This window comes from Podarcis erhardii (genome assembly GCF_964252035.2).
Source record: "Podarcis erhardii genome assembly, chromosome: 5".
Classification (NCBI taxonomy): Eukaryota; Metazoa; Chordata; class Lepidosauria; order Squamata; family Lacertidae; genus Podarcis; species Podarcis erhardii.
Genome location: NC_138509.1, coordinates 18,667,253 through 18,679,017, shown reverse-complemented (window position 1 = coordinate 18,679,017; position 11,765 = coordinate 18,667,253). Strand labels below are relative to the sequence as shown.

Sequence of the window (11,765 nt, the reverse complement as noted above, 5' to 3'; positions counted from 1 at the left end):
GGAGGTCTTTAAGCAGAGGCTTGACAACCATATGTCAGGAGTGCTCTGATGGTGTTTCCTGCTTGGCAGGGGGTTGGACTCGATGGCCCTTGTGGTCTCTTCCAACTCTATGATTCTATGATCACCTGATCCACCGGCAAACAAATGAGGATGGATGCTCAATAAACGGGGAACTCCCCATGTCTCTGCCAGCATCTGGATCAACCCAAAAGTGATGCGTTTTTATCCACAAAGTGATCAGCCTTCCTTCTTTTATTTTATTAATGGAAAAGGAAGATACGTTATTCATCTATAAGTCACATGGGGCCTCTAATAGCTCAAATAAACCTTTCTGATGACCCGCAGGAGAATTGGAAGGCAGATATTTCCAGATACGTCACTAGGCTGCTATCTTTGCAGAAGACCGGGTTCTTCATTGTTTTAATTGAATAGGAAGGGAGGGTGACTATTCATTAAGCAGGAAGAAGTGTGTTTGTATTTGTGGCAGCGCTGCGCAGAAAATGTCTCCGGCATTCTCTCTCCCACCACCACTCTTTCCCCGCTTTCCATCCGCCGAGAAGAAAAGCTTAGAAAATTATCCAAGTGGGGAGAAAATGTTGGTGAAATTCCTAACGGTGCACGCAGGGGTTTTGCTGCGCTTACCTTACCTCTGAGATGGCTGAGGGGTGTTTGCGCAGATCCTTCATTTTGTTCCACAAATCATCTGCCCAGCGGTCTGCCCTCAGCAGCCTTCCCAGGATCCCACCATTCGAGTCCAGGGTACGACACCATGAGGTAACTCTTCCCATGGGGCTTTTCAGATCAGGGAGGGCAGGCTGCAGAATGAGGAGGCTGCAGAATGCTGGAGAAATGTTTAGCAGAAAATGAAACATCCATGGCACCCTCTGCCACCTCTCAGCTATAAAATAAGCTCAAAATTCTGGGCCCACTGAAATTAATAAATAATAATAATAATAATACTCTAAAGTGCTCTGAGGAGGAGGCAGAAAATTGGAACCCTCTTCTGATGGCAGCAGCATGCGGGGGGGGGGGGCGGAATTTGAGAAGTGCAGGTTTGGAAACAGCACTAATTTTTGTTACTACTCCAGAACAGAGCCTGATGGGATTTGCATTCTGAGTATCGAGAACCAGTGCGGTGTAGTGCTTAGAGTCTCGGACTAGGATCTGGGTTCAAATCCCCACTCGGTCACGAAGCTCACTGGCTGACCTTGGGCCAGGTACATTCTCTCAGCCTAGCCTACCTCCCAGGGCTGTTGTGCGGATTAAATGTTATCCTATATGCTTCTCTCTCTTCTTGAGTAGCTCCATGCACAGCTAGCCAAGCACTGCAGAGGTGGCTCTGGTGCCAGGTTTGCAATTTCCTCTGCTCCTGTGGACCTAGGGAAGATGCTGGAAGTATGGGTCACAGACTTTGGGCTTTCAAATTTCAGCAGCGTCTTGGGCGATGCCAAAGTTTGGTGCCCCCCACCTCTCACCTTCCGTTCTAAGTCCTTGTTGTGGCGCCCCCCTGTGGCACCTACTTGGATTGGCGCTTAGTCCAGGCTCATTGTTGTTTAGTCATGTCCGACTCTTTGTGACCCCATGGACCAGAGCACGCCAGGCACTCCTGTCTTCCACAGCCTCCCACAGTTTGGTCAAACTCATGCTGGTAGCTTCGAGAACACTATCCAACCATCTCGTCCTCTGTTGTCCCCTTCTCCTTGTGCGCTCCATCTTTCCCAACATCAGGGTCTTTTCCAGGGAGTCTTCTCTTCTCATGAGGTGGCCAAAGTATTGGAGCCTCAGCTTCAGGATCTGTCCTTCCAGTGAGCACTCAAGGCTGATTTCCTTAAGAATGGATAGGTTTGATCTTCTTGCAGTCCATGGGACTCTCAAGAGTCTCCTCCCCTAAATCCACCTCTGAAAACTGGGGTGGTGAGCTCCTGGTGTGGGGCAGGGATATGTGGTTCCATCAACCTTTCAGGGTCACTGCCAGTGTAGAGATCTGCTTTCCTTTCTGAGCAGATCTCTGGTTTGAGGTGCAGACAAGACTGAATCCTGACACCTATCTTTATGGAGAAATAAGCAGACAGAAGTAGCAATTAAAGCCCGTCTCCATCTCTTGACAGGCATGTTTTTGTAGCTTAGGCAGACTGCAAAGTGATTTGCATTCCAGCGGCTGAGTCACCAGAATGGCATTGTATCCTTAGTCAACAAGAAACATGGCTTGAATATTGGAGGAAACCCCTTCCATTCCCTCTGCCTCTCCCCACCCTCCACCCCACACTTCCTATCTCCTGGAAGATAAATCCTAGTGGGTAGAAGAAGAGTTTGGATTTGATATCCCGCTTTATCACTACCCGAAGGAGTCTCAAAGCGGCTAACATTCTCCTTTCCCTTCCTCCCCCACAACAAACACTCTGTGAGGTGAGTGGGGCTGAGAGACTTCAAAGAAGTGTGACTGGCCCAAGGTCACCCAGCAGCTGCATGTGGAGGAGCGGAGACGCGAACCCGGTTCCCCAGATTACGAGTCTACCACTCTTAACCACTACACCACACTGGGTAAAAAGAGGCACCCACCCATCCCATGATCTACATCAACATAGTAGATCATATACAGTGGTACCTCAGGTTAAGTATTTAATTTGTTACGGAGGTCCGTTCTTAACCTGAAACTGTTCTTAACCTGAAGCACTGCTTTAGCTAATGGGGCCTTCCGCTGCTGCTGCGCCGCTGGAGCACGATTACTGTTCTCATCCTGAAGCAAAGTTCTTAACCTGAAGCACTATTTCTGGGTTAGCGGAGTCTGTAACCTGAAGCGTATGTAACCCGAGGTACCACTGTACACACATCGTGGGGGACCTGCATGTATGAAGGAGATATCACAAATCAAATACAGCACCTCCCATCACCTCAGATGGAGGCTAGGAACCAAAATGGCAAGCTATATGGTTGCAGCAGTGTCTCAGGGCATATCTGTGATGGGGAAAATAGCACTTAATAGCAGCTCTTAAAGGTATAGGAGCTTCTCAGATTTTGGACTGGCAGCCCCGTAGCCCAATGATGGAAGCAGCATATTGGTTCCCCTCCCAGGGATAGCTTTGCGGAGCTCACCATGAAAAGGGAGACAAGAGGAATCCACGTTGCCTTTCTCAAACAGAACCCAGAATAAATTTGCAAGCCCTCCTGCTGGGCAGCTCACCTGGCGCTCAGATATTTTCTTAATCAGTTCAGGTGCCACTCACTGGGGAGCAGTTTCAAGCAGAGAAGCAGCAGGGTGTTTGTGCGTGCGTGCGTGTGTGTGTGTGTGTGCAGGCGTGTGCTTAACCCTTTCATCACCAGTTGCTCTAGACATATGTCTACCCTCAGAAACAGAAAAGTCCTTCTGGAAACTTGTAGGGAGAAAACCAAGGAGGGGAGCTGCAGATAGAGACGGATGAATCTGCCAGCTCAGTTCTCTCGGTTTCTGATTTTTCCAATCTTAAATCCGGTTTTCCACATTTACACAGCAATCTGCATTTTTTCCCCTGTTCTCGTGAAAATCCACCAACATTTTAGTACAAATGTCTCCTAATAAAATACATTTTGTATGCAGCTTTGACTAATTTATGCAAGCCATTTCCCCTGATATAATGCATTTTGTATGCTGTTTTAATGCGACTTCATGCATATCTCCCCAAAATACAAACATTTTTTGTACTTTCTGTTTGGAGAACTGCATCACAAAATTAGGAGCGGTGCAAATTTTAAAGGATGGCTGGGTTTCAGATCACATACTGTTTTGAAAAGCACAACGTTTGCATTTCGCAATGAAATGCAAACAAAATTCGTTTTTGCTTCCTTCCTTTGCTGCAGTAGAAAAGCAATGTGCAGGGAAAGGGTTAAGCCCTTCCCTTCCACCACTCCCAGAGCAACTTTTCTCTAACAAAAGTTTGCCCTAGGGCTTTGCAATGTGTGTTTTCCTGGACTTTGGGGGAAACTGTGTCATGGGCTGTGGGGACGCCGGTGGCGCTGTGGGTTACACCACAGAGCCCAGGACTTGTGGATCAGAAGGTCGGCGGTTCGAATGCCCGTGACGGGGTGAGCTCCCGTTGCTCAGTCCCTGCTCCTGCCAACCTAGCAGTTTGAAAGCACACCGGTGCAAGTAGATAAATAGGTACCACTCTGGCGGGAAGGTAAACGGCGTTTCCGTGCGTTGCTCTGGTTCGCCAGAAGTGGCTTAGTCATGCTGGCCACATGACCCGGAAGCTGTACGCTGGCTCCCTCGGCCAATAAAGCGAGATGAGCGCCGCAACCCCAGAGTTGGTCATGACTGGACCTAATGGTCAGGGGTGTCATGGGCTTCTTTCTCCATGGAGACTCTCCTGGCACCAACTCTGTTTGTATTTTGTTTTACAGTGCTGGGTGAGGATCCTTCTTACTTTCCAAGTTTTTAAAATACAGACAACCCCCTGATTTGCATGGGGGTTCCTGGCCCCCGTGCACGTCGTAAGAGTGTGCATATGGACCCCCACCTGTTATGCCCCATTATACCCCCAATTACACCCTCAGCCTACTCTTTTTCAGGTCCAAAAAGACCCACACATCAGCCGCTGTGTGTCGCTTGAAAGCACACAAAAATGTTCGACGCTCGTAGTTTCTCACAACCATTTAAATTCTTGTTGTGATTTTTTAATTATGGCTGCCGGTTTGTACCAATAAAAGATTTTCAGTCCACTTGTTGTTATTTTAATATTGATTTATTGATTTATTATTTGACTTATACACTGCCCTATACCCGGAGGTCTCAGGGCGGTTCACAATAAGACCACGACATATAAAATCAAACCAAAAGCAGTAACCCAATAACCCCCCCCCCCCAAAAAAAAAATCTAAAAGGGTGTTGGTTGTCAATAAGATCAACCAAAGGCCTGGATAAAAAGGAACATTTTTGCTTGGCGCCTAAAGATATATAATGAAGGCACCAGGCGAACTTCCCTGGGGAGAGCATTCCACAGACAAGGAGCCACTGCAGAGAAGGCCCTGTTCTTGTGTTGCCACCCTCCAGACCTCTCGAAGAGGAGACACACGAAGGAGGGCCTCAGAAGATGATCTCAGGAACTGGGTAGGTTCATATGGGAAGTGACGGTCCTTGAGGCATTGTGGTCCTGATTTGACTGGGTGAAATGACATGAGAATATTCACCACAAAGGGAGAGACAGAAATGAGAACGACAATAATCAACAACAGTAATAGTGGCTGAGAATGCAGGGTATTTCTTATTTTGCTGGGACCGTTTCTTGTTGTAAAGTGAAAGGTCCTGTTGAAGAAAATTCTTGTTTTGTGTATGAGAATGATGACAGGGAGAACATGTCCTTTAGGAAGGGGTATGTATCGCATTGTTACAGTAGACCTCAACTCTTTTGTTTCAGAACACACCAGCATTGCCATTGTTGGCATTTATGAACAAATGATCACTCTGCCGGTGTTCAGGAATTCAACTTTTCATCAGGCCCTGAGAGAATTTCCAGGTTAGTGTACTTCTATAGGTGTGTGTGTTTCAAAATCGAAAAATGTGGTAGAAGGAACATAAGCCTCTTTCATTTTAACTCCTGTTTCTGCAGCTTCCCACTTCTGAGAGCTGTTTTTGTTTGGCTTTTACTCACTTGAAATTCAAATTCTAGCAACGATCTAGTCTGAGGACAAGTTCTGCATGACTTGAAAATTTACATGCCACATTGGCTGGTCCTAATTAGAGTTGGGTCAAAGTTACTAATAGGATTTATTTGTTTTTGCAAACATTTTTGTTTATGCTGAACAGTTTTTCCCCTTTTGAGGATTCTTTTTTGCATTCCTGGCTAAAACGTTATCACCATCATCATCATCATCATTGCTAAATTTAGGGTTGCCATATGTCCAGGTTGACAGCAGTGTCCGGGTAGAAATCTGTTAAACGTCTGGGAAAAACTGGATGTATAGCAGCCCAGGTCAATAACTTTGGCCAAAAAGTTGTCTGGATTTTCACTGTTTGAAATATGGCAACCCTAGCTAAATCACTCTTCCTTGGCCTCTCAGTAGTGTCAAACAGTCAAATCTAATTGGCTGTATAATGTCACAACCATACACAATGTCATCCAACCAGGAAGAAGTACGAGCCAGGGCACTGAACTTGGTCCAATGGGAACACAGAGAATGGCCCAAAGGGTGCTTATATGACGTTGTTTTTACTGCTATCCATAGGGGATTTTTTTCAGCTGGAGCTCACAAGAACTCATTCCCGGCACCTCTCAGATGTGCGCCATTGCTATTCTAAGTTCTGCCAGGAAGAGTTGCTGTGATGACTAGGACTGGCCGCCTGAGCTGTCTTGTTTCTTTGAATAAAGAGTTAACTTCACTGACGCCATGTGAGTTCTTGCTAACCTGCTGCTGACAGGGGTGTGGCTGAGGAGAGTCCAGAGGAAAGAGAGTTTCAGAGGGCTGCATTTGACCCCTAAATCTGAGCTTCCTCACCCCAGAATCTGGTGTTCATCATGTAATGGCAATGGCCAAAGTTCTTCCATCTTGACTTTGTTAAAATGAATTATTCCCCACCAAAATTCGAAAACAAGCCCCCAAGCCCAGTTCTAAAATGTGGATACTGTTGCACTTACAATGATGAGACTGTCGTTTTATTATCTCATGCTCCGTCATTTTTGTGAGTTTCGTTGTCAATGCAAGTATCCAACCAAGTGGTTTCCAAATGCCCCTTCTAGCTGGCTGTGGTCCCCTGCCCTGTTGTTGCTCCCTTCCCTTTCCCAAAACTTACCTAGCCGTGGCAGGAATAGCAGTATCAGAGAAACTTCCATTCTTCCCTCCTTCCCTGATGTTTGGAATGTTGCTACAACAGCAATGCCCCAGGGTGTAAGGAAATACGGAGACACAAGGGACATGAATCCTCAATATGGCCATCAGGTACCCAGAAAACAACATCTCCCAGAATCCTCGGTGTCTAGACTGCTGCCATTGCCAAGTGGAAATGGAAGGGGGTTGTGGTATCCACCAGTTGATTACAAGTTACGCTTGAACTTCCTTGGGGTTTGGTCTTTGCTCATAATTAGTTGAGAAGCAAACATCGACCTCAAACTTTATGATGCCCCCCCCCCAAATTTCTGAACTTAGGCACCATGACTAAGGCCACAATAGATACATATAACAGAAACTAGAGCAACTGGCATTTCTTGACTCGATTGATCCTACAAAGAGATTGCTGCTCTTTCTCTGCACAATGGCCACCTTGCCCTGCCTGAGCAGGGGGAAGCATATTGCTGTTGCTAGGCAACCTCAGGACTCATCCTCCAATCATCAACAATGGGAAGTTGCTGGATGCTGTGGGCTCTGCAGTTGCCTAGCAGCAGCAACAACTTGTTTTTCTCCATCCCCTGGACCTGACAGTAGCCAAGAAGATTGAAAGTGCCGGTCTACCAGAGGCGATATCTGTAGCATGCTGGGTAAGTAATGAGAAAGGGGGCAGTGAATGCTCTGAGACGAGTTGGTGCTGCAGAGTGCTCTTTTTAAAAGTAAGGAGGAAGGGGCAGTGGCAACACTGGATCATGCTCAGGAGACGGTGCAGAATAATGGCATGTGGTGCGCAGAGCATCCCTAATGGGTAAGGTTGGACTTGGCACTGTAAAGATTGCAATTAAGGCATTCAGCTGATCTTTCCCTCCTATCATCTTACAGAACTGACTCCCAGAGTAATTCCTCTATCTTTCTCTTCTCTCTCTTTCTCTCTCTTTTAAATATAGAAACACAAATAAAACCTTATTCAATCAGGAAAGTATTCAAAACTCATAACAAATAATTGCTGCATGACAAAGTGAAATTGTTCTCCAAAGTGAGTCCCTCAACAGCAGTCTGTCTCCCCTCCTCCAACTTTCTTTCTTTTTTTACAGCCAAATAAAAGGAACAGATGTTAACAGACTTCTGCCAAAATTTCCATGAGCCCCATAGGCAGAGGGAGCAACTGAGTTGAGATGTCGCCATGGCAGAGTTTAATTCCAAAACTAATAAACAAACACAGGAAAACAATTAAAAAATGAAGTCCACAGGATGAATGCTGTGAAAATTGGCAGAGGGGGGTTTTTTTGCATCTTTTTTTTTGTTTGTTTGTTTCAGCAATACCTTCCAAGGTCCTCTCTGTTATAATGCTTTGAAAAGAGAAATAATTATTGCTCCCCCCCCCCGGATGAAATTCACCCTTACCTTTAGTGGAGATTTATAATTATTTCAAGGTGTTCTTTGCATAGCCAGTGGCTACTCAGCCTGATTGCTATGTTCTACCTCCACTGTTGGAGACTGTATGCTTCTGAATGACAGTTTCTGGAAACCAGAGAAGGGGGGAGCATTCTTGGGCCTAGGTCCTGCTTGTGGGCTCCCCACACACATCTGGTTGACCACTGTGCAAACAGGAAGCTGGACTAGATGGGCTACTAGCTAGATCCAGCATGACTCTTCTTGACGCGCTTACACTTTTAGAAATAACATGGCAGGGCTTGGCCAAGACATTTTAGCACCCGAGGTGGACCAGGGAAGAAGGGGTGAGGGAAGAGCTACATGTGACTCATGTGAGTGAAAAGCGGCATAGAAATATAATAAATGAACATGAATGAATCGGGAACAAGGTGGTGAAGGAAGATTGACCTTGGAATCTGCTGCCCCAGTGAATCACGCTGCCTGAGGCAGTTACCTCACCTTGCCTCATAGGTGGGCTGGCCCTTCACCACCCCCTGTCCTCTCTCTGTTGTGTGTGCACATGTGTATGGTGTCTCTAGAATAAAAAGCTGCACAGGATAAAAGCCTCAAATGAATAAATAGAGTGGATGGTGACCATAGCTGTCAACCGTCCCTTATTTGGCGGGAAACTCCCTTATCCCAGCGCCATGTCCCGCTGCTGTCCCTTACTGATGATGTCCCTTAAATTTCCCGGGTTTCAAAGGAAGCAGCTCCTCTCCCTCCCTCCCTGCCGGCCAGGGAGGAGGGAGGCTCCAACTGTGTTGCTTGGCTGCATTGCTCACCCAATAAGGAGTCTAAGAACGACTGGGGGGTGGAGCTTGCATGCCTTGTGCCAATCAAATCGGCTGCATTGCCTGGGGACTCGCCTTTGCTCAGCGCTTCCCAGCAGAGAGGTGACGGTGGTTTTCCTTGCTGCATCCCCTTTGCCGGGTTGCTGCGCTGTGGGAACCACCGCTTGAGGCTTCGTTTGGCTGCTGGCTGGGCTTTCTGCCTTTGGCTCGGAGGGGATCAGAAGTTGAACATACCTGTGCTCGGAATCAGATGGATACGTCATTGACGGCCCACTCACCCTTGCCGGGGAAAAGGTCTGTCTGGAGCGGGGGCACATGGTGGGAGGAAAGGAAAGGCGATCTCGTGGGAGGGGGGCTTTTGGATTTGTTTTGGAGGCTCCTTCGATTGACTGTTATGGGGGAAAGGAAAGGAGCTGGTTGACTAAAATGGCGGGTGACGATCTCGTGGGGAGGGGGGAAGCTGTGTGTGTGGCTAGTTAATGCAAGCTGATCCCTTATTTTGGCTGCTGATCCCTTATTTTTGAGGCTGCTGGTCCCTTATTTTCAAATCTGTAAGTTGACAGCTATGTCGGTGACCCTTAGAATTGGTGGTGCTACCAGCCACTCCCACCAGCCTGTTTCATACAAGCAAAGCCTGCTGCTTTACTACAAGAGAAGTGGCCTTCACAGCTAGTAATACTTCTGAAATGTGGCAAAGGACTGTAAGAAGGGCTATGGCCATGAGGGAACTTGCCTCTAATTGCCCCAGGCTGTGTTTTCCAACCTATTCCTAGTCACTCGCTCCCTGTGTTTCCTTCCTTCCAGCTCTCTGTAAAACACACAATGAATGGAAATCAGTAAACGGTTCCCTTTATAATTTTCTTCTCCATGTCTCTCCCCTGCCCTCCAACTCCAGGTCACTTTTACTTGCCAAACAGCACCCACTTTCTGTCCAATAGTGCTCTTGAGAGAAAATGGCCAAGTTGACTTGTAGGAAGCAGAACTGACCATTAAACAGTGAGTGAGAATGGTGTTGAGCAAGGAAAGGATGAAGCAGATACAAAACACTGCCCCATGAGGCTGCCATTATTTTACATGCATATGCGCTGAAGATCAGGCATTAGGGTTCATTCCTTCGGCCAGTAAAGGGTTGCAGAAATCAACAAATGAGCCTGTGCAAAAATGAATGTGTTTGGTGCCTGGCGCATTCAAATTCAGATTCCCCTTCCCCTTTAGGTAGTCATTCACTTCCTCACTTATCCCTTAATTCCTTTTTCTCTTTGCACACACAGACATTTGTGTACACATTTCATTCTTTTTCCTTTTTCTCGATATACACACCCACATTAATCTCTTTACACAATTAATGTTGTAATCTTCCTTTCTGTCCCTTGCAGCATAATCCTATGCATGTTTACTCAGAAGTACGTACTTTTAAGTTCAATGATAATTTCTCCGGAGCAAGAATATATAGTACTGGGGGGAAACAGAGACAGTATCTCACGTGTCTTCATTTTATTACACTTACATTCCAGCTAGGGATAGAGGAGAATTCTTTTTTAAGCAAACTGCTCAAATTCATACCTCTTGGTCTGGGACATAACTATCATTCAGATATTGCACTTCTTTGAATTTTACAAAACTGTATTCAGATAAATATATATATATGAATTCCAAAATGCATTAGAAGTGTGTATATTAGGATAAAATACATTTAGAAATGCATACATTGCGATTAAATAGGAAAATGTGAATTTTCATGTAGGTTTTTCAAGTTAACATATTACCTGGTTAATACAGAAACATGGTAGAATTGATTTATGAACAAATTCATGCAAAACTGACACAGGCTTGAAATAAACTGGTCCATTCATCCCTAATCTCTCCCACTGCCCCCCCCCCACACCGCCCCAGCAAGAAAGTGTTATACATGATGTGTGCCCCCTTTCCCCAGTTTATCCTCAGAACAATGTATTGAGGTAGGTTAAAGTAAAGGTAAACGGACCCCTGACCATTAGGTCCAGTCATGACCAACTCTGGGGTTGCGGCACTCATCTCGCTTTATTGGCCGAGGGAGCCGGCGTTTGTCCACAGACAGCTTCCGGGTCATGTGGCCAGCATGACTAAGCCTCTTCTGGTGAACCAGAGCAGCACATGGAAACTCTGTTTACGTTCCCGCTGGAGTGGTACCTATTTATCTACTTGCACTTTGTGCTTTCGAACTGCTAGGTTGGCAGGAGCAGGGACCGAGGAACAGGAGCTCACCGCTTTGCGGGGATTTGAACCGCCGACCTTCTGATCGGCAAGTCCTAGGCTCTGTGGTTTAACCCACAGATCCACCCATGTCCCCTGAGGTAGGTTAGGCTAGGATATATTACATAGACTTGAGGGGGGGTGATTCTCACTATTTAGCCACCATAGCTGAGTGGCATGATAGGGAAGGGGCAGAGAAGAGTTGATGACAAGGCTCCTGAGAGTGTGCAGTGGAGGCAGGAGACTGGGGAGTGACCCAGGATAGAGGACCAGTGATTGATGGGGTTTGGCACTGCCTGCAAAGGCAGGGGGGAGGAGGGAGAGTCAGGGCAGTCCGAGGCAGAGGGAGGCACGCAGAATGTGGCAGAGGAAGAAGGGATGGTTCAGGTGAGGTATGGGTCAGTAGCTTCCCCACCTTCCCCACTTTTTCCTAGAACCAGGAGGGGCTTGAAACGGGAAGAACAGCGTCGACTTTTGTGTAGGAGACATCTCAGCTTGTGGGTGTGCAGCCCT

General features: G+C 46.7%; 1 long non-coding RNA gene across 1 annotated transcript; it reads left to right on the top strand.

Moving 5' to 3' along the window:
• The first annotated feature begins 7,341 nt into the window (after positions 1-7,341).
• On the top strand, positions 7,342-10,479 carry LOC309343165. Its single transcript, XR_014157141.1, has 3 exons — positions 7,342-7,445; positions 8,473-8,561; positions 9,916-10,479. It is a non-coding gene; the product is annotated as an uncharacterized lncRNA (long non-coding RNA).
• The last annotated feature ends 1,286 nt before the right edge of the window (positions 10,480-11,765 follow it).